This window comes from Portunus trituberculatus, chromosome 35 (genome assembly GCF_017591435.1).
Source record: "Portunus trituberculatus isolate SZX2019 chromosome 35, ASM1759143v1, whole genome shotgun sequence".
Lineage (NCBI taxonomy): Eukaryota > Metazoa > Arthropoda > Malacostraca > Decapoda > Portunidae > Portunus > Portunus trituberculatus.
In genome coordinates, this window is record NC_059289.1 from 19,101,196 (window position 1) to 19,126,876 (window position 25,681).

The 25,681-nt window shown below is 38.8% G+C and overlaps 1 long non-coding RNA gene across 1 annotated transcript; it reads left to right on the forward strand.

Annotated features, from left to right (window-relative positions):
• The first annotated feature begins 781 nt into the window (after nt 1-781).
• On the forward strand, nt 782-17,314 carry LOC123513151. The gene is made up of 3 exons (XR_006677269.1): nt 782-1,215; nt 5,303-5,473; nt 16,631-17,314. It is a non-coding gene; the product is annotated as an uncharacterized LOC123513151 (long non-coding RNA).
• Nucleotides 17,315-25,681: the final 8,367 nt, after the last annotated feature.

Sequence of the window (25,681 nt, forward strand, 5' to 3'; positions counted from 1 at the left end):
CATTTAGCCTATTAAAAGTCGTCGTCTATGATCCCGTTTGTTAAAGAGGGTTCACACGTTAATATGCGACTGAAATTGTAAGTCGCTAGAAACATCAACTGGCTCGGACTGAGCCTTTCTAGTTGGAACACGTTCACACATAATGACTGGGAAGTATCGGCAGGTTGGCAGGAATTGAATGTAAACAAACAGTTACCTAACAAGATGTCTTCCTCTGGTGACGATGACTATATTGCAATTAATTTAAATCATCACAAGCATTCAATCCTCACCTCTTAACACCCTGCATAAAGGGAAGCAGTCATCCGAGAGTGGCACTACTTCACCGAACGCCAATTTGCGTAAGCTTTTTTGCTGCAGAATTCAGTCAGGTTACCGGATGTGCTCTTTTTCCCTTACCAACTCCAAAATATTTTGTCGGAAACTGTACCGACTTGCAATTTCAGCCGTAAATTGACACATGTGAACGCGCCTTAATGGTTTGATGTCTGATGAGGAGACAATTAAAGGCCGTTTCACACGGAGACGACGCACACGACGCACGAAAGTCGGGCTGATTTTGGTTGCTATGTTTATGTTCACACCGAGCGCGATGCTTGGTGAGACATTCGCTGTGGTGGAGATTGGTTGACTTGACGTTGAGGTGGAGGAAGAGGATTTACTTGTGTACTTTTACCGATATTTTCTTCACAATGCAGGTAATGTTAATGAAACAATCTCTCTCTCTCTCTCTCTCTCTCTCTCTCTCTGCACTGCCAAATGTATGAGAGAGAGAGAGAGAAAGAGGGGAGATTTCTTTCGCTAGATCGGCAAGTGTATGTCAAGAATTCTACTATATCTTGTATATTCCTTGGTGTATACTGTATATGTGGCTAAGGTCTGGCGAGTGGCGACTGCTGGCATCCCACCTGGCACAAACCACGCTAGGTCTCCAAGTCCAGCCTGTCCAGGGCCTGCTGAGAGCCCAGTGACAACCGAGTGCCGACAGGATGTCTATACTATAGTAGCGTCCATCCTTCACTTCAATCGGCTATCCTCTGATTCATCTGAGCTTTCCTGAGGAAAAACAGTCATCGGCCACACCTGTGATATCATCACATGACTATCCCAGGGCCCATATATGAATCAACAAGATCTTTGTAGCTCTAACAACAATAAGACCTGTTGACTCCGCCTGTTTCTCAAATATAGTGTACTGGTGGTGCCTGGTTTCTGGTGAGTAACATTACTGTTTACTAATACATTGTAGGTGAATATCTAAAAGTCCTTCCCTAGTCCCTATCATCACCAATTCCCTCCCCAAGGACATCAAGCTTGGGGACCTTAAGGGATTTTTTTTTTTTTTGATGGGAAAGCAAATATAGATCATTTTTAGTAATTAGAAAAGTTCTTCTATAATCACTGCTCCACGCTGATCTGTATAATACGTATAGCACAGTGCAGTATATGTAACGTGTTTATCGTCAGTGAGAGTTTTGGTGAGTGCTCGACCTTATTATGTCCACAGTAATAAAGTAAGCATTCTAGGTACCTACCAGAGTCCACAATTGTTGTTTCCGTTTTGCTTCCCGGAGCACACTGAGCCTGAGTTAGGTTAGGTTAGATTTTTTTTTTTCGGAATACCTTATCTCGCCTCTTTGGCTCCCCCACAAAACCCCCGATTCCCCACAGTCCCCCAAGCTTGTTGGGGGGGAGGATGGGGGAGGGGAGAGGAAAGGGGGGAGCAGTGGTTCTGTACTTTTACCATTAGAAGATATTTAATGGGGAAAATGACATTATTTAGCCTCCCAAAAAGCCAAAAATGTCATATTTTTGCAAAGTATTTGTCAAGGATTCACTATATTTATGATTGCATCCGCTATATTAAGCAAAAACCAAGGAGGTACTAAACCTAAAATTATAACTAATTACAGGGCTGCATGCCCCCCCCCCCTGGTACTAACTTAACCTAACCCTGATATTGTAAACTAGCCTTGGTGCAGCCGCAGCCCCCCTGTATCACCAGTCATGGTTACTACCCAAACTCTAATCTAACCTAACCTAAATTTTAAACTAAGCTATAAATTAGCAGGATAGTTTTGAGATCAAAACTTTGTGCCAGATTCTATTATCAAAAGCTATTGAGCTAGAGCTGGGAGTAAAGATCCCAAAAAATTATATAGTTATTACAAGGTCAGTGATAAAAAAAATAAGGATAGGATTGGACCACTCAGAAAAGATGGTGTAGTAGTGGATCAAAATGAAGACATAGTAGAATTATTGAATGAACAATTTTCTTCAGTATTTACTAGGGAAAGAATAGGAAATCCTGTTACAAACAGTGCGACGAGTAGTTTAAGAGCTTTGGAAAATATTGATATAAAACCGGGAATTATTAGGAAATTTATTCTTGAACTAGACGATTGGAAAGCTAGTGGTCCTGATGAGCTACATGCCAGAGTACTGAGGGAGGGTGTAGACAGTATTTCTGAAGCACTTAAGTTAATCTTTGAAAGATCACTTAGGTTTGCTGAGATACCTCAGGACTGGAAGTTAGCTAATGTTACACCAATATTTAAAAAAGGTAGGAAGGATGATGCGAATAATTATAGACCGATCAGTTTAACTAGTATAGTATGTAAGATACTAGAGAAAATCATTAAGGGTAGTATTTGGGAGCATTTAAATGAGAATAGATTAATTAGAGATACCCAACATGGCTTTAGATCAGGGAGGTCCTGTCTTACAAATTTGCTCGATATCTTAGAATATATTACCAAGGAGTTAGATGATGGAAATAGCATAGATGTTATATATCTAGATTTTAGCAAGGCGTTTGATAAGGTACCGCATAGGAGGCTAGTGTACAAATTGAGACTACATGGGATAGGGGTAGGTTAGTTGATTGGATTAGTGAATGGCTTTCTGATAGGAAACAGAGAGTAGTATTAAATGGGGCAATGTCTGAGTGGAAGGAAGTGGTTAGTGGGGTACCCCAAGGATCAGTGCTAGGACCTCTTCTTTTCTTGGTGTACATTAACGATTTAGATATAGGAATTAGTAGCAAAGTATCAAAGTTTGCAGATGATACTAAGATAGCATGTGCAGTACAGGGTGAAAAGGACAATTACAGAATACAACGAGACCTGGACAGGCTGATAGCATGGGCAGACAGGTGGCAGATGGAGTTTAATTCTGAAAAGTGTCAGGTTATGCATTTAGGTAAAGACAACACAAACTTTAGCTATGAGATGGAGGGATGTTGGCTAGAGGCAGTAGAGGAAGGAAAGGATTTAGGAGTAGTGATAGACAGGACTATGAAATTTTCAAAGCAATGTTTAGAAGCAAGAAATAGGGCAAATAGGATCCTGGGTTTTATAAATAGAAATGTTAGTTATAAAAGTAAGGAAGTGGTGCGTAGCTTATATAATTCCTATGTTAGGCCCCATTTAGAGTATTGCATACAGGCCTGGTCACCCCATTATAGGCAGGATATCAACATGTTAGAAGCAGTTCAGAGAAGAGCAACTAGGATGATACCAGCATTAAAGCACCTGGAGTATAGAGATAGATTAAAGGAATTAAACATGTTTTCATTTGAGAGGAGATGTATAAGAGGGATATGATAGAGTTATTTAAAATGTTCTCAGATACAAACTACATAGATGTGAGATCTTTCTTTACCTTAGAGGAGGAAGTAGGACTAGAAATCATGGCAGGAAGATTAGAAAGCAAGGCTGCAGGTTAGATATAAGAAAATATTTCTTTAGTCATAGGGTGGTAGACTTCTGGAATGCATTGCCAGAGAGGGTTGTAAATAGCACTAGTTTGACAATGTTTAAAAACAGATTAGATAAACACTTAAATTTATTAGATTTATAATTATGTATAGCGCTGCATGATAGTTTTTATAAGAAATTTACTATAGTTAAACAAGACATGATCCCCATGTATGGGGATCACAGATTGTAGAGGAGTTCGCTGCAGGACTTAGCCCTGTTAATGGGCCAAATATTTAGAATTAGTATATAATGTATTGTGTACTTGTAAGTGTATCTTTAAGTACTGATAAGGTCGCTGTGCGACTGATACAGGATAACCTAGATGGGCCCTGGTGGCCCTTTGTTATCCTATTATTTATGTTATGTTATGTTATGTCTAAGGCAACAGCAAAAAACAGATTAGATAAACACTTAAATTTATTAGATTTATAATTATGTATAGCGCTGCATGATAGTTTTTATAAGAAATTTACTATAGTTAAACAAGACATGATCCCCATGTATGGGGATCACAGATTGTAGAGGAGTTCGCTGCAGGACTTAGCCCTGTTAGTGGGCCAAATATTTAGAATTAGTATATAATGTATTGTGTACTTGTAAGTGTATCTTTAAGTACTGATGAGGTCGCTGTGCGACTGATACAGGATAACCTAGATGGGCCCTGGTGGCCCTTTGTTATCCTATTATTTATGTTATGTTATGTTATGTCTAAGGCAACAGCAAAAGTTTCATCAAAATCTCTAAGAGGATGACCAAGACTCGGTAAAGAATATCAGAAGATCAACAATAGAGCTGCCTTGACGGAAGCCATATCGGTGATCAGATAGAAGATCGTGAAGTGATAGATGTTTAAGAATCTTCCTTTTGAGGATATATGCAAAGATGTTAGACAAGCAAGAGATTAAAGTTATAGGGCAGTAATTTGAGGGATTTGAACAGTCACCCTTTTTAGGAACAGGCTGAATGTAGGCAAATTTCCAGCAAGAACGAAAGGTAGAAGTCGAGAGACAGTTAGAAGAGTTTGGTCAGGCAAGGTCCAAGCATGAAATCATGTTTTTTGAGAACAATAGGAAGGACAAGACCCCATCAGGTCCATATAAGCCTTCCTAGTGTTTAAGTCAGCTAGGGCATGGAAAATTTTAATCAAAGGCATGAAATAATCAGAGAGTAGAGGAGAGAGAGGGACAAGCCCAGATTTATCCAAGTTAGAGTTACTTTAGTTTTTTATTTTTTGTTAATGACTCTTTACAGATAAGAAAGCTGTAAACTAGCTGGTAATGTTGCACTAACAAGGATGACATTAACAGACATTTCAACATACTATTTTGTAATTTCATGTATTTGAGGTATTTTGCATAGCTCTCATCCTGCATAACTCACCAGACTGATATGTGAAATATTTGGTACAACAAACAACATTAAATTTTTTTTTTTTTCTCATTATTACATTGCCAAGAGATTAATGCTGAGTAGGTAGTATGACTTCTGTGTAAGTCTGACCTTCCAGTCAGCATCAAGTTATATAACTTTGGTTTTTACAGAAAATTCATGTGTTTGAAAAGGGGCTTCACAAGAAAAGGCAGGCACAGTCTGGGGGATTGAACCTGGGATCTTCCACTTCCCAAGCAGACATACCAGCCACTACTTTATAGCGGCCTCTTGGTGGCAACCCTCACACTCAAGTTTGTCAGCAGTCAACAGCAGGTGTCCAGGTTTGTAGAAAACAGGAAAGATTTCATATTAAAATTATTATAGTTGCTGTTTTACTCAGTTATCTTACTTTGATGTTAGTGTACTATACACTAGTCACTCAACTTTGTAAAATTAATAAGAATATACGTATAGATAAGCACTATTACAAAATCCACATGACAGACATTGTATAAAGGTTAATTATAAGTTTCATCAGTCACTCAACACTTGCAAAGTCATGATGTAACAATCCAATCAATAGAGAATGCTGCATGAAGCATTTTGAACCCCTCTTGGATTTGCCAATTCAAACTGTGCTCACATAGCTTGTGAAACCCACGGCTAGGTGGCCAGTCGAGGTGGAGGAGATCTAAATCCAAGTCACCATCATAACCACAAGAGCCAGCTAAAGCTCCACTTCTGTTTTCCAGTCCTACCCAGGCCAGAATCTGCCCTCTCAGCAGTATCATACTTTAGAAATATCTGTGTATTCTCAAGAAGTGTTAATTTAAAATTGTGAGTGTAAAACCCTGGTGACATGGCAGAAAATAGATTAACATATGGTTTGTTTTCACCAAAGAGGAAGAATTGTGGGGAAGAAACTCATTGTGCCAAGCATATGGTCTGAGTTAGATGTTAGTGTAAGGGTTTCAATCATTGTTGAAGTCAATTTGACCCTCCTTTGGTAAACCCAGGTAGTGAGGGAGTAGGTGCACCAGGTGGGGTGTGACCCGGTAGGATCACTTAGGTTAGTGGGATGTTGTAGTGTGTGAGTGTGCTATGGGATGCTGTGGGATACCAGCCCCAGTTGTGAGGTGTATCAAGTGGTGATAAATGTAAAGCATCACCAAGTGTTTGCGTATCGTGTTCCTGATCTTGGGTGTTGTGTTGTACTCCATCTGTTCACACCCATGCTGAGCCTCTGATTTGCCTATGACTGCTTGCACAGCTACCTACCACCCCTGTAGTTGATTAAACTGCTACAATAAAAAAGAGAATACAGAGAATATGTTTGCTTGTCTTAGCCTAGGTTTGCTTAGCTAGGATTAGGTTTGATTTTAATGCAAGGTAAGAAAATATGCAGAATCATTTCCTTTATCTAGAGTGTTATTTATACTCATAATCTAATTTTAGAACCAGTTTTGTATTATTTGCTTTTAAAATGTAGTTTCATCACATTAGAGCCTGTTTTTTCTTGTCTTCCATACTAACTTTAAGTATCTTGTTCACTTCACTTTGTCATGCATATCAGTACTTCTTCATAACTCCTTTGAGACATAAATTTGACAGCCTTAGTCTATTCACAAGGATATAACATATCTCCTCTGCTCTCTAGTCATGTCCTTTCTCTTCTTATGCTGCCATGAACCTATACCTCTGCTTATGTGTAATGTGTTCAGAAATAACCCACTTTTCACTTGCATGTACAGCAGTTGCCTACTAGTTTCATTTGACCTACTCCTTAATTTCTGATCTCATACCACTCATTCTATTTATAACTCTTCTATTCATGTATCCAGCTAGAATATAAGAACATATCCATCAGGCTTGAAAGAAGCAGTCTGTATTAATATATCTACCTAGTTCCTCTTATCATCCCCGTCCATATATTTGTCTTTCCTCCTTTTAAAGTTCCCTAACGACTTAGCACTAACAGCCTGATTAGCAATAACAATCTGATTGATGCTACCCTTCTCTTTTTTTCCAGTATTCTTGACATTCATGCACTACATTATAAAATCTGAAACTTTATTAATTTTTCATATACAGTAGTTACTGGAGTACACATACATGGTTCAGTTCAGTTCCTTACCTCTAATCCTTCTGCTTATGCTGTTCTGTTACCCTATTTTCTCTATTGGGTTACTCTGATCACAATCTCATATCTATTTCTTGTCCTATTTCTCCAATCCCTCTTCAGGATCCCCCAAAATGGAGGTGCCTCTGGTATTTTGTCTCTGCCAATTGGGGGGACCTTAGGAGGTGCTATGCTGATTTTCCCTGGAATGATCACTGTTTCCATATGAGAGACCCATCTTTATGTGCTGAGTGCATAACAGAAGTGATAGTGTTTGGCATGGAGGTATACATTCTTCTCTCTTTTTCTTAAGCTAAACCTTCAAAACCTTGGTTTAATACAGCCAGTTTTTGTGTTATACATGATAGAAAGGTTGCCTAACAAAGGTACTTGTGCCTTGTATGACCTCAATCGTATGCACTTTATATTTCAGCTCAGAATCATGTCAAGTCTGTTCCTCAATTTGCCAAACACTCCCTCATTAATTGAATATGTCAAAATCTTTAGAAATCCAACTCCCCCTGAGAGTTCTGGCATCTGGCCAAAAACATCTCCATTAACTTTGCTTCATCTTTCCCTCCTTTATTTCATTTTCATAGCACCACTGCCATCACATCTGTCTCTAAAGCTGAACTCTTCTCTCAAACTTTTGCTGATAACTCTACCTTGGATGAGCTTGTCCCTCCCTCTCCTCCCTCTGACTATTTCATGGCTTCAATATAAACTCTTTTCAATGATGTTTTCCATGCTCTAGCTGGCCTAAACACAAAATGTACATGGACGTCATGGGGTACCTCCTATTGATTTCAAATATTGTGCCTCCATGCTTGCACCTTGCCTGGGAAAATTCTTCCTACTCTGTCTATTGACTTCTATTTTTCTATCTTGCTGGAAGTTTGCCTTTTTTTTTTTTAACATAGGGAAGAGCGCCAGCCAAGGACAAAAAAAAAGAAAGTTAGAAAAAAGCCCACTTGAGCGCTGGCTCTCCAAAGAGTAGAAAAAGTGCCAAAACCGTCAGCCAGAATTAGGGGAGTAAATGCCTCGATACCTCCCTCTTAAAAGAAGACAAGTTGTAGGAATTTGGAAATACAGATGCAGAGAGGGAGTTCCAGAGTTTACAGGTGAAAGGGATGAATGATTGAGCGTACTGGTTAACTCTTGCATTAGAGAGTTGAACAGAATAGGGATGAGAGGAAGAAGAAAGCCTTGTGCAGCATGGCCGCAGGAGGAGGGGAGGCATGCAGTTAGCAAGATCAGTAGAACAGTTACCATGAAAATAGCGATAAAATATAGAAAGGGATGTAACATTTCGGCGGTGAGAAAGAGAGTGAAGACAGTTAGTCAGAGGAGGGGAGTTGATGAGACGATGAGCTTTCGATTCCACCCTATCAAGCAAAGCTGTGTGACTGGAACCCCCCCAAACATGCGAAGAGTACTCCATACAGTATGGATAAGGCCCTTATACAGTTGGATGGGCGAGAAAAACTGGTGGAAGACGCCTCAGAACACCTAACTTCATAGAAGCTGTTTTAGCAAGAGATGAGATGTGAAGTTTCCAGTTCAGATTATGAGCAAAGGACAGACCGAGGATATTCATTGTGGAAGAGGAAGACAGTTGAGTGTCTTTGAAGAGGGGATAGTTGTCTGGAAGGTTGTGTCGAGTTGATAGACGGAGGAATTGAGTTTTTGAGGCATTGAAAACTACTAGATTTTCTCTGCCCCAATCAGAAATCTTAGACAGATCGGAAGTCAGGCGTTCCGTGGCGTCCCGCGTGATCTGTTGATTTCCTGAAGGGTTGGACGTCTCTGAAAGAACGTGGAAAGATGTAGGGTGGTATCATCAGCGTAGGAGTGGATAGGGCAAGAAGTTTGGTTAAGAAGGTCATTAATGAATAATAGAAAGAGAGTGGGTGACAGGACAGAACCCTGAGGAACACCACTATTAATAGGTTTAGGAGAAGAACAGTAGCCGTCTACCACAGCAGCAATAGAGCGGTCGGAAAGGAAACTTGAGATAAAGTTGCAGAGAGAAGGATAGAAGCCGTAAGAGGGCAGTTTTGAAATCAAAGCTTTATGCCAGACTCTATCAAAAGCTTTTGATATGTCTAACGCAACAGCAAAAGTTTCACCGAAATCTCTAAAGAGGATGACCAAGACTCAGTAAGGAAAGCCAGAAGATCACCAGTAGAGCGACCTTGACGGAAGCCATACTGGCGATTAGACAGAAGATTGTGAAGTGACAGATGTTTGAGAATCTTCCTATTCAGGATAGATTCAAAAACTTTAGACAAGCAAGAGATTAAAGCTATAGGACGGTAGTTTGAGGGGTTAGAACGGTCACCCTTTTTAGGAACAGGCTGAATGTAGGCGAACTTCCAGCAGGAAGGAAAGGTAGAAGTCGATAGACAAAGTTGGAAGAGGTGCAAGCACAGAAGCACAGTTTTTGAGAACAATAGGAGGGACCCCATCAGGTCCATAAGCCTTCCGAGGGTTTAGGCCAGCAAGGGCATGGAAAACATCATTACGAAGAATTTTGATTGTAGACATGAAATAGTCAGAGGGAGGAGGAGAGGGAGGGACAAGCCCAGAATCATCCAAGGTGGAGTTGTGAGCAAAGGTTTGAAAAAAGAGTTCAGCTTTAGAGACAGAAGAGATGGCAGTGGTGCCATCAGGATGAAATAGAAGGAGGAAAGATGAAGAAGTGAAGTTATTTGAGATGTTTTGGCTAGATGCCAGAAGTCACGAGGAGAGTTTGAGTTTGAAAGATTTTGACATTTCCTGTTTATGAAAGAGTGTTTGGCAAGTTGAAGAACAGACTTGGCATGATTCCGGGCAGAGATATAAAGTGCATGAGATTCAGGAGATGGAAGGCTCAAGTACCTTTTGTGGGCAACCTCTATCATGTATAGCACGAGAACAGGCTGAGTTAAACCAAGGTTTAGAAGGTTTAGGTTGAGAAAAGAATGAGGAATGTACGCCTCCATGCCAGATACTAACACCTCTGTTATGCGTTCAGCACAAAGAGATGGGTCTCTGACACGGAAGCAATAATCATTCCAGGAAAATCAGCATAATACCTCCTCAGGTCCCCCAACTGGCAGAGGCAAAATGCCAGAGGCACCTTCGCTTTGGGGATCCTGCGGAGGATTGGAAAAATAGGACAAGATACAGAAATGAGATTGTGATCGGAGGAGCCCAACGGAGATGAAAGGGTGACAGCATAAGCAGAAGGGTTAGAGGTGAGGAAGAGATCAAGAATGTTGGGCGTGTCTCCAAGACGGTCAGGAATACGAGTAGGGTGTTGCACCAGTTGCTCTAGGTCATGGAGGATAGCAAAGTTGAAGGCTAGTTCACCAGGGTGGTCAGTGAAGGGAGAGGAAAGCCAAAGCTGGTGGTGAACATTGAAATCTCCAAGAATGGAAATCTCAGCGAAAGGGTAGAGGGACAGAATGTGCTCCACTTTAGAAGTTAAGTAGTCGAAGAAATTACTATAGTCAGAAGAGTTAGGGAGAGATAAACAGCACAGATTGATTTAGTTTGAGAGTGACTGTTAAGTCGTAGCCAGATGGTGGAAAATTCGGAAGACTCAAGAGCGTGGGCACGAGCAAGTTAAGTTAAGTACATAGACGCAACATCCAGCTTTGGAATGAAAATGAGAATAGAGAAAGTAGGAGGGAACAGAGAAGGGGCTACTGTCAGTTGCCTCAGACAGCTGTGTTTCGGTGAGGAAAAGAAGATGAGGTTTAGTAGAGGAGAGGTGGTGTTCCACAGATTGAAAATTAGATCTAAGACCGCGAATGTTGCAGAAGTTAATGTAGAAAAAGTTGAGGGAGGTGTCAAGGCATTTGTGGTCTTCAACAGGAGAGGTGTCCGACCTGGGGACATTTTTGGTCCCCTCCCCAGAGGGGGACTCCGAGGCGTTGTTTATTTTGGGTCCCATTTTTCTTTTAAATTTTGATTTGGAGTGAAGGGTGTATGTGTGGTAAGTGCATGTAGTTTTGTGTGAAGAAGGAGAGCTGTCTTTAGAGAGTAGGCTGTGACTACCCCCTTGAGTTGTGAGACACAAAGGGAAACATTCAACGAGATCACAACTAGCTTTAATGGAAGGTTCACAGCACCTCCAAAACTAGTGCTATTAAATCTCACTGGGAGTAAGTTATTGTTTCGGTAGGTGTCTACTACCTCCTCCTATTTATCCTCCTCCTAAAAGAGTGACCGTTCTAATCCCTTAAACTACTGCCCTATAACTATAATGTCTTACTTGTGTAAAGTTTTTGAATATATCCTAAATAGGAAGATTCTTGAACATCTGTCACTTCACGATCTTTTATCTGATTGCCAGTATGGCTTCCGTCTTGGCAGCTCTATTGGTGATCTTCTGACTTTCCTTACTCAGTCTTGGTCATCCTCTTCTAGAGATTTCAGTGAAACTTGTTTTTCCCTTAGACATATAAAAAGCTTTTGATAGAGTTTAGCACAAAGTTTTGATCTCAAAACTACCCTCCTACAGTTTTTATCCTTTTGTCTGCAACTTTATCTCAAGTTTCCTCTCCAACTATTCTATTACTGCTGTGGTAAACGTTCACTGTTTTTCTCCTAAATTTATTAACAGTGGTGTTCCTCAGGTTCTGTCCTATCATCCACTCTCCTCCTATTATTCATTAATTATGTAAACCAAACTTCTTGCCCTATCCATTCCTACGCTGATGATACTATCCTACACCTTTCCACATCTTTCCAGAGACGACCGACTATTCAGAAAGTTAGGAGAATCTGCAGGGATGCCACAAAATACCTGACTTCTGATCTGTTTAAGATTTTTGATTGGGGCAAAGAAAACTTAGTAGTCCAATGCCTCAAAAAGTCAATTCCTCTATCTATCAAATCAACACAACCTTCCTGACAATTATCCCCTCTTCTTCAATGACACTGAACTGTCCCTCTCTTCTACTTTGAATATCCTTTACTTATAATCTAAACTGGTAACTTCACATCTTATCTCTTGCTATAACAGCATCTATGAAGTTAGGCTTTCTAAAGCATCTGTGCCATATTTTTTTCTCGCCCTCCTTACTGCTAACTCTGTACCCTTATCTTCCCATGCATGGAGTACTCTTTGCATGTATGTTGGTGTTCCACACATAGTTTTATTAGATAGGATGGAATCAAAAGCTTTTTGTCTTATCAACTCCTCTTTTTCACTGCTGGAATGTTGCATCCACTATTTTTGTGCTAACTGCTCTTCTGATTTTGATAACTGCATGCCTCCCCTTCTCCTGTGGCCTCACTGTACAAGGTTTTCTTCTTACTTTCACCCCTATTCTGTCTAAAGGTGGGTTCACATGTATCAGTATGCAACTAAAATTGTAAGTTGGTAGAGTTTCCAACTGAATATTGCTGTCTAGCAACTGGAAAAATCAGTTGTAAAACAAGACCAACATGTTAGTCTTGTTTTGTCAATTTGTGACTTTGTTTATGTTGTGACATCACAGCACAGAGGTGAATGTAGAGATGTTGGAATTGGTGATGGAAAAAGAGCACATCTGGGATTCTGAAAATGAATTATACAGCAAAAAAAGCTTACGCATGGTGTTGTTGGAGGTAGGTATTGAATACTTGTGAGGATTTAATTTGATTGCAATCATTGTCACCAGAGGAAGACATTTTGTTGAGTAGCTGATTGTTTACATTCACTTCCCACCAACCAGCTGATACTTCCTGGTCACTGTGTGTGAATGTGTTCTGATTAGAATGGCTCAGTTGATATTTCTAGTGACTTGCAATTTCAGTCACATATTGACACATGTGAACCTGCCTTTATACTTCAATGCAAGTTAACAAGTACTTTCAATCATTCATACCTTTTTCTGCTAAATTCTGGAACTCCGTACCTGCTTCTGTATTTCCAACTTCCTATGACTTGACTTCATTTAAGAGGGAGTTTTCAAGACATTTTCTTAAGCAGGTAGGGAGTTCCAGAATTTAAGTTGCCCTTGGCTAGCTTTCCTTGTTACATAAAAAAAAGTTAGTATATTACCAAAAAATTGAATTGCAGAAACATCCAAGTAAACAAGTTTTTTTCTCCAAAAATTTATCAACGTTACGACACTTTCTACAATAATTTCTTGCAAAAAATGCACTCAACTCTAATTGCATCTATATTTTTTCACTCTAAAGTTTTCATAGTAAGCATTTGTGTTCTTCATCAACTCACTCACTCATATTAAGCATACAAATTGAGAGCATCATCAATGAAACTACACAAGTCTTTTTCATTATTGTTGTTGTCCATCAATGTTTTCATATTTGTAAAGTCTAAACTGTCATATATTTGCCTGAGGTTATGTGATAAAGGACATGCCAATAGGACATGTCAAGTGGTATTCTAATCCATCTCCCTGTTTCAATACAAAAGCTGTGAGACATGACATGTAACTTTGTAGATGCCTGACATTTGTAGTCCAGGATAAATTTCTCACTTGAATAAATCTTATGCACTGACATTAAAGGAGTAAGTGAAGACCTGTAAACCAAAAATTTTGTTGCACCCTGTTTCTCTACAATATCTTATGAAATTTTGTTAAAGGATCAATACAAACAAGATCATGCTATAGCATGTGTGAGAAAAATCTATAACCTGGTGTATTGACTTGGCGACACAGCTCATAAATCTGATAGCAAAGATTCATCCAAATTTGCAATTTGAAAGCTTTGTTCTTAAAAACTCAACTCTTCTTTTGACAAGTTTGTCTTCTACTGGATATATACCTGCCTCTATTAGGCACAAATTAATCCAAGTATTGTGCCACACACCTATTAAACTTTGAACTGACTCATTATATTGAGCCTCGAGTCTTTTAGGTTGTTGGTTAATATTGTCTCCGTGCTACACAGCATATCTTGTTCATGGCTGCCTCAAACACCTGATGTTTAAAAGTGAAAGACATCTCTGTGTAAAAGAAAAGAAAAAAGAAAAACATTCACTATCGCCTCACTCACTGTTTCATAGAGCTTCATTGTAGTGTTTAGTTTCATCTCATCTGTGAACTAGGTTTGCAAATAAAGGTACTTGTGTGAATTTAAGATAGAAACAGCATGATTTAATAATGGAAGAACATCAGCTGCATCGCAATTGACAGCTTCTTTACTGTTAATGGATGATGCACTCGTCACCACCTCTCAAGATGAGTGTCTTAAAATTTTTGATATATTTATCAGGCATTGTGAAGAGCATGGTATGATTTTAAAGGAAAAGAAGACATAGTTCTTTGTGGTGTGTTGCGATGCAGCTGATGTTCTTCCATTATTATCGAAGTAGGGCATGTGATACTAGAGCATAATCTTTTCTTTATGCTTCAGAGTCCACAGAGATGGATGTTTGTGGCCAATCAAGCGTGAGATGGCATGATTCCATGTTTGTACTGTCCCCTCCTGTAAGGATTATGCGGTGCACATTCCAAGTTTGTGGAGAAAAGAAAGGTGGACAGGGCCAGAGTTGCATTGATAGGACATTATTCTGTGGTGGCTGTACACAATTAACATTTCCAGATACGCATATCGCATCAAAGTAATGAACTAGCTCATTTAAACCTTCAGGAGTTGAATTTTTCAGTAGTTCCATTCCGTCCTCAATGTCAACTAAAAGTAGAAATGCTAGACCATCCAGCATGCCAACAAAGTGTTTAATTTTTTTTTTTGTCTTTTCTGTATCTTTGGGTAAGACCAAGATCTTGAATTTTTTTCCATATTGTCTGGATTACATGACAGAAGCAACCCTGCATTTTGACATGGTGACTGAGGACTACTTTAACAGCATTCATAGCAGATATCTCAAAGTCTGTGACAATAACAGTTGGATCAGGAGTGAATCCCAGTTCCTCACATCTATCCACTGTTGCCTTAATAACTGTTACATAACTTTGCTGTTGTTTGTGTAGTAACAGGCCATAAATGGATGAAACTGTCGAATTGCCCAATGGCACATGAATAATATACAGATGCATGAATATATCGGGAGATAAAGAAAAATTTCCATCCATGCACAACTTATTCGACAAAAATAAATGCTACAAAGAACAAGTGTGCTCTGTTTTGAAGACTGCAGTCCACTATCATGTACTATTAGGAAGGGTTGTGGTTGCTGACCACCTGTTGTTATCCATTCATCAGGAACATGAAATTTTCTCAGGGATATTGGCTCCTTTGAAAGTGAACCCTGCCTCTGACGTTGGATATTTCTTTTCACTGATTCTTAATTTCCTAGATGTACTCTCACAGGCTCAGGAGCTTCTTGAATGGCTGTGGTGAGTTTACAAGTAGTGCTCTCTCTTGATGCTTTTGCTTTTTCATGAATATTGCATCGCAGCTTCTCTGCTTCAATAGTAGAATGATCACCATCATGACTATGGACCAGAGTTACACTCACATCTTCCAGAGTCAAGCTTCTTGTAATTGCACCATTGCATGGTCTGTTTTTTCTCTGTGTACACTCCCATCGTATGTGTCTTCTGTATCTTTCTTAGTGTACATATAACCTTCACAGCAAATCTTTTTCCCATCCTCTACTTCTTTTCAGTACTTCCATGTTGTGGGGAGACTGTGTCGCTTTGGTAGGAACTAGCCTGTAATACAGTATTAATAATTCAGGGTGGTGACAGCAAGATGAGAAACAAGACACTTTAAACTGAATCATGAAACTCTTACAAACTAGCTTCAGTTCTAGAACAGCAGCTCAACCATCTGAAGCAGTGGTTTCTAACCTGGGTTCGACCTAACCACAGAGGTTTGGTGAACCAGTCTCATGGGTTTAGCATTATATCAAGGGGAAATTGTCCAATGGGTAACCTGGCTGGCACCCATTATTGTCTTCTTTTGACTGGATTTTTTGTATTTTTTTTTATCCAATTCATTAACATGTTTATTGTAATTATTCCTCTATTTTTCCTGTAAGGGATGGCATTACTTTTACTCTTCCCTCTTTATGATAACCCACACCATCTTGTAAGAAGTATAGATGCAAGATAGCAAAGGCAAAGACTTCTTTCACACATCCCTTCAATGATCTAAAACCATAAATCAGACTGATGTGTTGTTGTTGAGCTTACATTTGTCATACACTCTTTTCTTATTGTTGTGCTTGCAGTTGCTTGCAACTGGCTTGGATTAAAATCTATAGTATTTGCATCTTTCAAAACTCTTATGAATAATGCTGCTTTCAGTGCTTTGTTGAGATCATCATTCATTCCTTGTCATTCCTTATTTTAATCCACTAACATGATTTTGTGTATAGTTATAAACTCAGAGAGAGAGAGAGAGAGAGAGAGAGAGAGAGAGAGAGAGAGAGAGAGAGAGAGAGAGAGAAAAATCTTTTTCTTTTCAGGTCCTGTGTGTTTAAGGAACTGAGAACAATGGCAAGAAGTGCAGATATTAGTGATGTAAACTTCCTTGTGTTGGATGGGGAAGAGTACATTGCTTATAACTATGCTGGGTGCCAAAAATGTCCTGATACAGTGAAAAAAGAGCCTTTCTATCAGATAAGTATAAAGACCAAAAAGAAGTATCCTGTAAGTAATAACATTTATCCCAATTCTTCCAGTGATGATAATTTTGACACTTCAAGTCATTTGCAAGTTTCCAAGAATAAGGATTCCCAGATGCAATATTTAGATGACTATGCAATTGTCCAGCCAGATACTAAAGAAGTGAGAAATCTAATCATGGCATTACAAGATTATGCTTCTTCCTTCAAGTCCAAATTTAAAGTGTATAAAGAAAATGAGTTTACTGAGTCACCTCAGTAACAAGAGAAATACAGAAGATTGTTTAATTTGCTCTTCATACCATTGTTTTTTGCCAACCCTATGAATCTTTGATGAAGTTTTTATGTTGTATTGTAATGTAGGTAGTGAATATATTTTGTAGAATCATTGATTTTCCTTATTATGAATTGTGTAAAAGTTTTTTTTTATTTTGTGTAGTTTTCAGTATTTCAAGTATTCTATAGTTAGTTTAGAAGGAGAACACTTGCATGAGACAGATAAAATAAAAACAGTGCTTAACAGATCATAAGTGTTTTAATAATAATGGTGGCAGATGAATTATATGAATGAATGACAAAGATAATTCTCTCTCTCTCTCTCTCTCTCTCTCTCTCTCTCTCTCTCTCTCTCTCTCTCTCTCTCTCTCTCTCTCTCTCTCTCTCTCTCTCTCTCTCTCTCTCTCTCTCTCTCTCTCTCTCTCTCTCTCTCTCTCTCTCTAATAGATACCTGCTACCTTTTAAGTAATAGTTTCATGTGTCTCTCCTCATGAATATAGTTATGATTCATGAGGCTTCATACCTACAGGCAGAACATCTAGAGGGTGCTCATTTCCCATGTGTGTCATACTTCAGGATGCACCCCTTGCTTTGTATTTGTATAGTGAAGAATTTGTCAACCTTTCAAGTTTTGTGGACCTCTTACATCCACTTATCTATTCAGGGGACGGACCCCTTGGTACTGGATTAGATAGGATATAGTCATTTTACTTTACATTTGTATGTAGCTCAGGTTTTGCTCAGCACACTATTTGTTTGGCAGTACTTCTTGTTTTGATGTGGATGGTCTAATAATATATTTGTCTATTTTCCTAAGAGACAGGTAAACATCACTCTGAAAAGAAAAAAGAAAGAGGAAGAAAACCCTTAAAGATGAAGGCCTATATATGTGTTGCCCAGTTTCAGTATTATAGTGTGGTCAAATGAAAAACAACCAATTAAACAAGTTAAAGCATATTATGGGAAAAATTGCAATGCATAAGGACAGCCAGTCATGCCATGTGTTCAGTCAGCAGGAGTCGATGGCAGAATGTATACAGCTCCCAGGCTGAGCTGTGGCAGCACGCTACTGTGTAGCTATTGTATCATGTTATGCCACCGTGGTAGCAATGTTGCAAACAAATATAATTTTCTAACTTTTTAAGGTTTTAGTCATATAAACATTATACAAATAATCACAACATTCTGAGATACAAATAGCCTGGGAAAAACTTGAAAAAAAGCCGGACATATTGATTAAGACATTGTGTAGTCATGAATTATATAAATTAACATTCATATATTCATTTCCCTGTCCCACAGACCCCTTGATAGTTTTCTGCTGCCCCCCTATGGGTATGTGGTTGAGAAACACTGCTATAGTGCACCTGATAACAAAAAGCCCAATTTGAAATACAATGGAGATTCAATACTCAAACTTCTTAATAGTTGAGGTTTTCAATACTTGTATGCAAAAGTTTGACCTAGTACTCAAAAAAAAAATTTGGTAGTCGAACGTCCACACGTGGTTGTAAGCAAAGACTCTTTGTCTCTCCCTCACTCCATCCACCAGTTGTCCCACCATGGTTGTGAGAACAACATTCTCCTGCGTTCTGTCTGTAGTTTTTCATTTAGAAACTTACAATGCCACCAAAGAGGCTTATTAGTGGTGAAAGTATCTGCTACTCGAATGTAAACAAAGCTCTGACCTCTCCCTCCCCACTGCTGCCATTTGTCACATTATAGTACTGATAATACTGGTAAAACTCAAGCTAAAATATTGGTATACCGGATACCGTTGCACATCCCTAGTCCCGGTGTAGTTGTGAGAACAACATTCTCCTGCATTCTGTCTGTAGTTTTCCATTTATAAACTTACAGTGGCACTGAAGAGGCTTATTAATGGTGAAAATAAGGACTCTAGTGAGAGTGCAAGTGTTAGTGAGCCACAGCCTGAAGAGGTACAGTATTATGTTGATTTTCCCTGGAATGATTACTGTATTTCGCGTGTCTGTGCTGAATGCATAGTCTCTTGCCTTCTCCTTGGCACTCTTGGCTTCTCTCTCTGCCTCTCTGTCTCTTACACCTCATAATATACATGAGTTACTTGATTTCTCGTCCCCAAAACAACTTCCAGCTCTACAATTTCTAATATCTTCAGTAATATCATCTCATATCAAGAACAAGGCCTTCCCCATAGCTTGTTGCTATCTACCCCATCCATATCATTTGCTTCTGGCAACTACTGATATCACCAAATATGGGGAGAAGGTTCCAGAAGATTCTTCTAATCTACTCTTCGTCCCCAGCTCTGTTTGTTTTGTCATGACTCACTGTCTCGTGTCGTTCTCCTTGGTGGTCACAGGTTCTCTTATCCATCAGATTAGTGATAGCGTCTTATAATCTTGGTACCTACTTTTATGTCTACATTTATCCTCCTTACTTCCTTCTTCATCTCTTATAATCTTGGTACCTACTTTTGTGTCTACATTTATCCTCCTTACTTCCTTCTTCATCTCTTCATTCTTCTTTCTTAAGTATTTAATTTCTTTCTAATTTTCAAATCAAAACGTGTGCTGTCTATGTCTCCCCTAACTTCTCTGACTATAGTAAATTTTTTGGCTATTCAACTTTCAAAGTGGAACACATTCTGTCCCTCTATCCTTTTGTGGATATCTCCAGCCTTGGAGATTTTAATATTCACCACCAGCTTTAGTTTTCTTCTATCTTCACTGACCATCCTGGTGAACTAGCCTTCAACTTTGCTATCTTCCATGAACTAGAGCAACTGGTACAACACCCTACTTGTATTCCTGACCGTCTTGGAGATACACTCAACATTCTTGATTTTTTCCTTACCTGTAATCCTTCTGCTTATGCTGTTACCCTATCTTCTCATTTCTGTATCTTACCCTGTTTCTCCAATTCCTCCTCCTTACACACAACTGTATCAAAGAAAAAAGTAAGCACATCAATTACAACAAGACAATACATATATCCCCTTTCTGATTTTCCTATTGGCCCTATGATATCCATATGAACGTGTTGAAAAGGCATTTCCACGTTTGGGTATCTTCTCAGTGGTGCTGGGGCATCCCCCATACATTTGAGTCGAATGCACACAAGACAAGATCTGCAATACTTTTCAATGTCTCCTTTCATCTGTGACCACCAAGCAAAATTCTGCCACTTATTTAAAGTCACGTGTACAACCCCCATGACCCGCAGTTTTTTTCTTATGCAAGAGGGAACGCTGCCAAGGGCAACAAAATATTAGAATAAAAAGGCCCACTGGAGCTGCAGGTTCCCTAAAAGGTCAAGGGAGTCGTCCAAAAGCAAGGGACAAATGTCTCGACACCTCTCTTAAATTACCGTATTTTACGGCTTGCAAGACGCTGCATCTTGGAAGACACACCCTAATATTTGAAAGAAATTTCTAAGAAAAAAAGTCATTCTCATACAAGAACGCATTCACCATATACTCGACCACTGAACACACAAAACATCAGAAGCAAAGAGTCTGCAAGACACTATTGTTTCACCACTCATTACAAATTTGCTGGAGCACTCACCACAAATTTAAAACTATGTAAATAAAAACATCATAGGTAAATACATATACACAGTGAAACAGTCCATCTCTTGTTTTAGTGGCGGGCGACGGCATGGTTTGGACCTGTTGTTTACATTATGGAATCACTTATCAGATCGCCAAAACTGAACACGTCAGTGCTGCAGTATGTATTTATTTTATTTTGCAGTCGTGCTTCATAGGCTTTATCAATGTGAATACATTTCACAAGTGGAGTTTTGACTCTTGCTTGAATGAGTAAGCCACTTGGATGTTCTATTGATAAAGGTATAAAGGCACCTGGCATGATGTGTGTGCGTTCGTGTGCAATGAGATGAGGGAGCGGCCCGTTTTCTCCACACGCTGAGTAGGCTGCAGGAAGGATTATGGTATTGTAAATACTTGTAACACCTAAGTACTGAGTTTACATAATATAAAAGGCCAAATTAAATGGTACTTAAGCTAACATCATAATATAATGACTCAACATACAAATCCAGGTCGCTATCTGTCAAGTGTCCAAGCTCACTTGAGGTTGGATGCTGCCTTACAATACAACATTCATCTTGGAAGACACACTAGTATTTTTCAGGCTATTTTTTAGGAAATAAAAAGTGTGTCTTGTAAGCCGTAAAATATGGTAAGTTAAGTCGTAGGAAGATGGAAATACAGAAGCAGGCAGGGAGTTCCAGAGTTTACCAGTGAAAGGTATGAATGACTGAGAGTACTGGTTAACTCTTGTATTAGAGGGTGGATAGAATAGGGATGAGAGCAAGAAGAAAGCCTTGTGAAGCGAGGCCGCATGAGGAGCGGAGGCATGCAGTTAGCATGAAAATAACAATAAAAGATAGAAAGAGATACAACATTTTGGTGGTGAGAAAGAGGCTGAAGACAGTCAGTGAGAGGAGGGGAGTTGATGAGATGAAAAGCTTTTGATTCTATCCTATCTAATAAAGCTGTATGAGTAGAACTCCCCTAAACATGCAAAGAGTGCAAAGAGTAGTTGGCAAGGAGTGCCCTAGGCATAGAACAACATGAATGTAAGAATCTGGTACCAATATTTGACACGTCATTTCACCATAAACATTAGAAGTAACTCTGTATAATACATTTTCCTCCACTTACAATTAAGATATTTTCACCCTTTTATACTATAGCAATATTGTGCTTATTCAACTCCCTTTTCAACTTCTATTCAGTTAAATTCCCTCTCAGCAACTTCTTCACAATCTTGAAGTATTCAGAATCATCCTGTAACCTTATTATTTCCTTTAAATCCCATTCAACAAGTGCATTATCCTCGTCTTCTGTAACAACAAATATATTCTCAGATGCACTAATTTCCTTAGAATTTCTCAACATAGATAAATAAGCAGCGACCTTATTTGTCTTCCTCAGAATATTTCACCTTAATATAAAACTCTGGCACTAGCATCTGCCATCTGGCTATTCTACTATTTGCATTTGATGTGATTAGAAGCCAGACCAATAGGCGATGGTCAGTTTGAATTATAATTGGATATCCTAGACATAAATTTCTATTTATTTTCAGTCCATATACAATGGCAAGAGCTTCCTTCTCAATAGTACTGTAATTTACTTGAGCCTTATTTAATTTTCTGCTAAAGAATGTCAAGGGTCTAAGATTATTCTGATCATTTTGTTGAAGAACACCACCAATTGTAGGGTTTGAGGCGCCAATTGTAAGATAAAAGGGTTTTGTAAAATCTGGGAATTTTAAAGTTACTTTCTGAGTTAACTCTCCTTTTAAAAGTTTAAATGCTCTCTCTGCCTCATCATTCCAAATTATGGAGTTTATTGTTTTACGTTTTGTTTACCTGTTAATTTGATTAAAGAGGCTGCTATCTCAGCATAGTTTTTTTTAGAAATTTCTGGTTGTAGTTGGCCATACCAAGAAATGACTGTAACTCCTTGACTGTAGTTGGTGCTGTTCTGTTTTTTTTTTTTTTTTTTATGACCTCCATGTTGCTTGGTTGTGGCTTCAAACCCTCGGCTGAGATGATATGCCCTAGTCTTAAAGAAATTACATTTTTTGAAATTTACCTTCAGCTTAGCTTCCTGTAGACGTACTAGCACTGCAATTTTCTATATGATTCTGGAAATACTTCCCGTGAACAATGCGCTAAAACTGAATTTTGCAGCTTTTCATAAAGTGCGATAACGCCCAAACGTGATAACAGAAGGGCGCGATAATGGAGGGTTAAGTGTACCTTATAACAAATATAGATTTTTAAATATTTTTCTCTATTCCATTCAAGTCTTACTACTCCTGGACATAACATCTGAGTTCCTGGATTTCCTTGTACTGGCTCAAATATAGCTGTACCATAATTAGCAAACTTTGTTTCTAAGGTCAGATAACTCTCTCCCTTGCAACACTGATGTTTCAGCTACTGTGCATTTATAGCGAAGATTGTCCGCAGAGATTTCCACAGGCTTAACTTCTGTGACTTCATTCATCTGTACAACATGTTTCATAGACACCTCTGCCATTACTACCTTATTTCCCTCAATATACATAGTAAAAGGTTTAGTACAAATACTGACATATAGTTTCTCATATAATCCCAACCAATTATCAAATGAGATGGCAATGCTTCCTTTTCACTGATTTGAAACTCATGTTGATAGGTTTTTCCTCCAATTTGCAATTGCAGCTTACACCTTCCTGAAGTTGACATAATTGTCTCTACTTGCATTACGGAAATAATGTTATGGGCAGGACTAATCTGTTTGTTTATTTATTTTATTTATGGCCTTTCGAGTTATAAGTGAGACGCCTGCACCTGTATCTATTAAGGCTAACAATTCCTTATTTTCTAACTATACGGTGATCGTTTCGGTACAATTGCACCATTGCGTGCGAAGAGCTGGGGATCGTTCATTTAATCATGATTTTTCTGTGATAAACGTTTGAATCTCTCTCCCTCACTATTGGTCCTGGGGCAAGTGGAGGTATCTGGCATCTTTTTTTGCTCGCCTGGTTGAGCCTTGAGACATATGTTCCCTCACAATAGGTCATCTTTTCCCATTTCGAGGCGATATCTGGCAACCCCCGTGACCCGGAGGGAGGAAACGTTACTCTGAGTGATGTTATGCCAGTGTTACTCGGTAATGACATTGAGGACTGATGAAAATGAAGACAGTGACTTTTTATTGAGACAGAAGAAAGTGAAGACTCCAATTATGATTCTGATAGTGATCTGGGAGACCAACCCTCACAGCGACGTTCATAAACCTCCTCACATAGCCTATTCCCCTCGAGCAATGCGCCGGTGTGTGTCACCCATGGTTGCCTCTACAAAACTGTGCTTGTCGGCCAAGTCACGTGAATCCAATTGCTAATAAAGAGTTGCCAGATTCCAATTATTATAGAAATCCACAATACTTGTAATATGTGGTTTCTTTTTCTTTTCCTGTTTTGCACATCATTTCATATATCTGAGCTTGCATTTTCTTGACATGAAAGTACAAAAGTTCCTACTTTTACATCAAATTCAAATGCCCGAAAAGAGAGAGAGAGAGAGAGAGAGAGAGAGAGAGAGAGCGTGCGCGGTGTTATCGGAGCTCGGGGGGGTATTTCTTAGCAGTGGATTCTGCCATGAATTTTTTTATTTGCTATAACTTTGCTCTCAGAGGTCACAACATGTTAAAAACTACATCGTTGTACTCAGAATAACAAAAAGAAATATGTTTTTATAAGGAAAAATATTTTTAGCATTTTTGACAGGTGTGATTTTTCCCTGTTGTAACAGACGGAAAGTAAATCAATCCCCCGTACTTTAAGGGTAAATGAGAATCTGCCCTGTTTTTCCATTTAATGCTGCCAAAACTACCGATTCATGGGTGGTTTATTGGGGTATGATGAAATTAGCTTTTTTTTTTTTTTTTTTTTTTTTTTTTTTTTTTTTTAGGTGTAAGTTGCATTATGGTTGCATTCCCTGTTCGTGTGCCCCTACATGCTGCATGTGAAACAAGTGACTGATGTTCTCTGGAATGTTGGCAGTCTCACAGTGTAATTTTTATCATGTGACCAAATTTATGATATCTGTAACATTTGATACCCGACAATTTTGGGCAGAATGATTGCTGAGTCTACACCTCTGACAGTACACTGGTTCTGTTGAGTTGGGAGTGGTCAACTGAGTTTCCTGGAATAACTGCATCAACAGTTACTGAGTTAACAGGGATGGCCCTGTTTTTTTCTTCTAATTGCAGTGTCAGTGAAGTGTAAGTTAGGACGTGATACAGTATATTCGAGAGCTTTTTTTGTACACAGTTAATGGGTTTTTTATCTGATAAAATGTATGAGAAATCTTTAGGCAAGGTTTTAATCAAAATAGAGACAAAAACATCACTGTACATTTCCTTGAATGCGGATTTCATAGCCTCTAATTTCTCTACTATGTCCTCAACTCTTTATGTACAGTTCCGTAAGTATTTCTATAGACTGACAAGTTACAGACAACAACTCACACATCAAGCTATAATATGACCATTTTATGAAGATCGTTTAGGCATTGGCTTTTTCAGGGATTTCCCGGCCTGTGTCGCTGCCAAACTTTGTGCTTGGCAAATGGGAAGTTTTCAGAACTAATCCACCAGATGTCACTGCTGCTATGTGTCCCTTGCAGCTAAATTATTGTTGTATTAACTCCCAGGCACATACAGATGCATAGAACATTGATTATGATGATACTGTTGACATTCTGTATTTACTTTTAGATATCCTGTATGGATAATTTTGGGAGAAGGTAGTCAAAACATAAATGTTTTTTTGTAATTATCTTTTAATACTGCTATCAATATCTTCAGTGCAGCATACTACAAGTCTAAAATCTTATTAATTTGGACAATGAAAAAGATAAAATCTTTAACTGTACTATAAAGTATGATCCAGGTTACTCAATAACATCGTGATATATGGGTATAGTTATTTTCCTGGTAATTTTAGCATCGCTTTCAAGACACGGTAAAACAAGGAAGGTGAGTGGAGGTAAACACAGGTTCCGCCGCTCTGTGTGTTGTGAGTGTTTTTTCTGGTC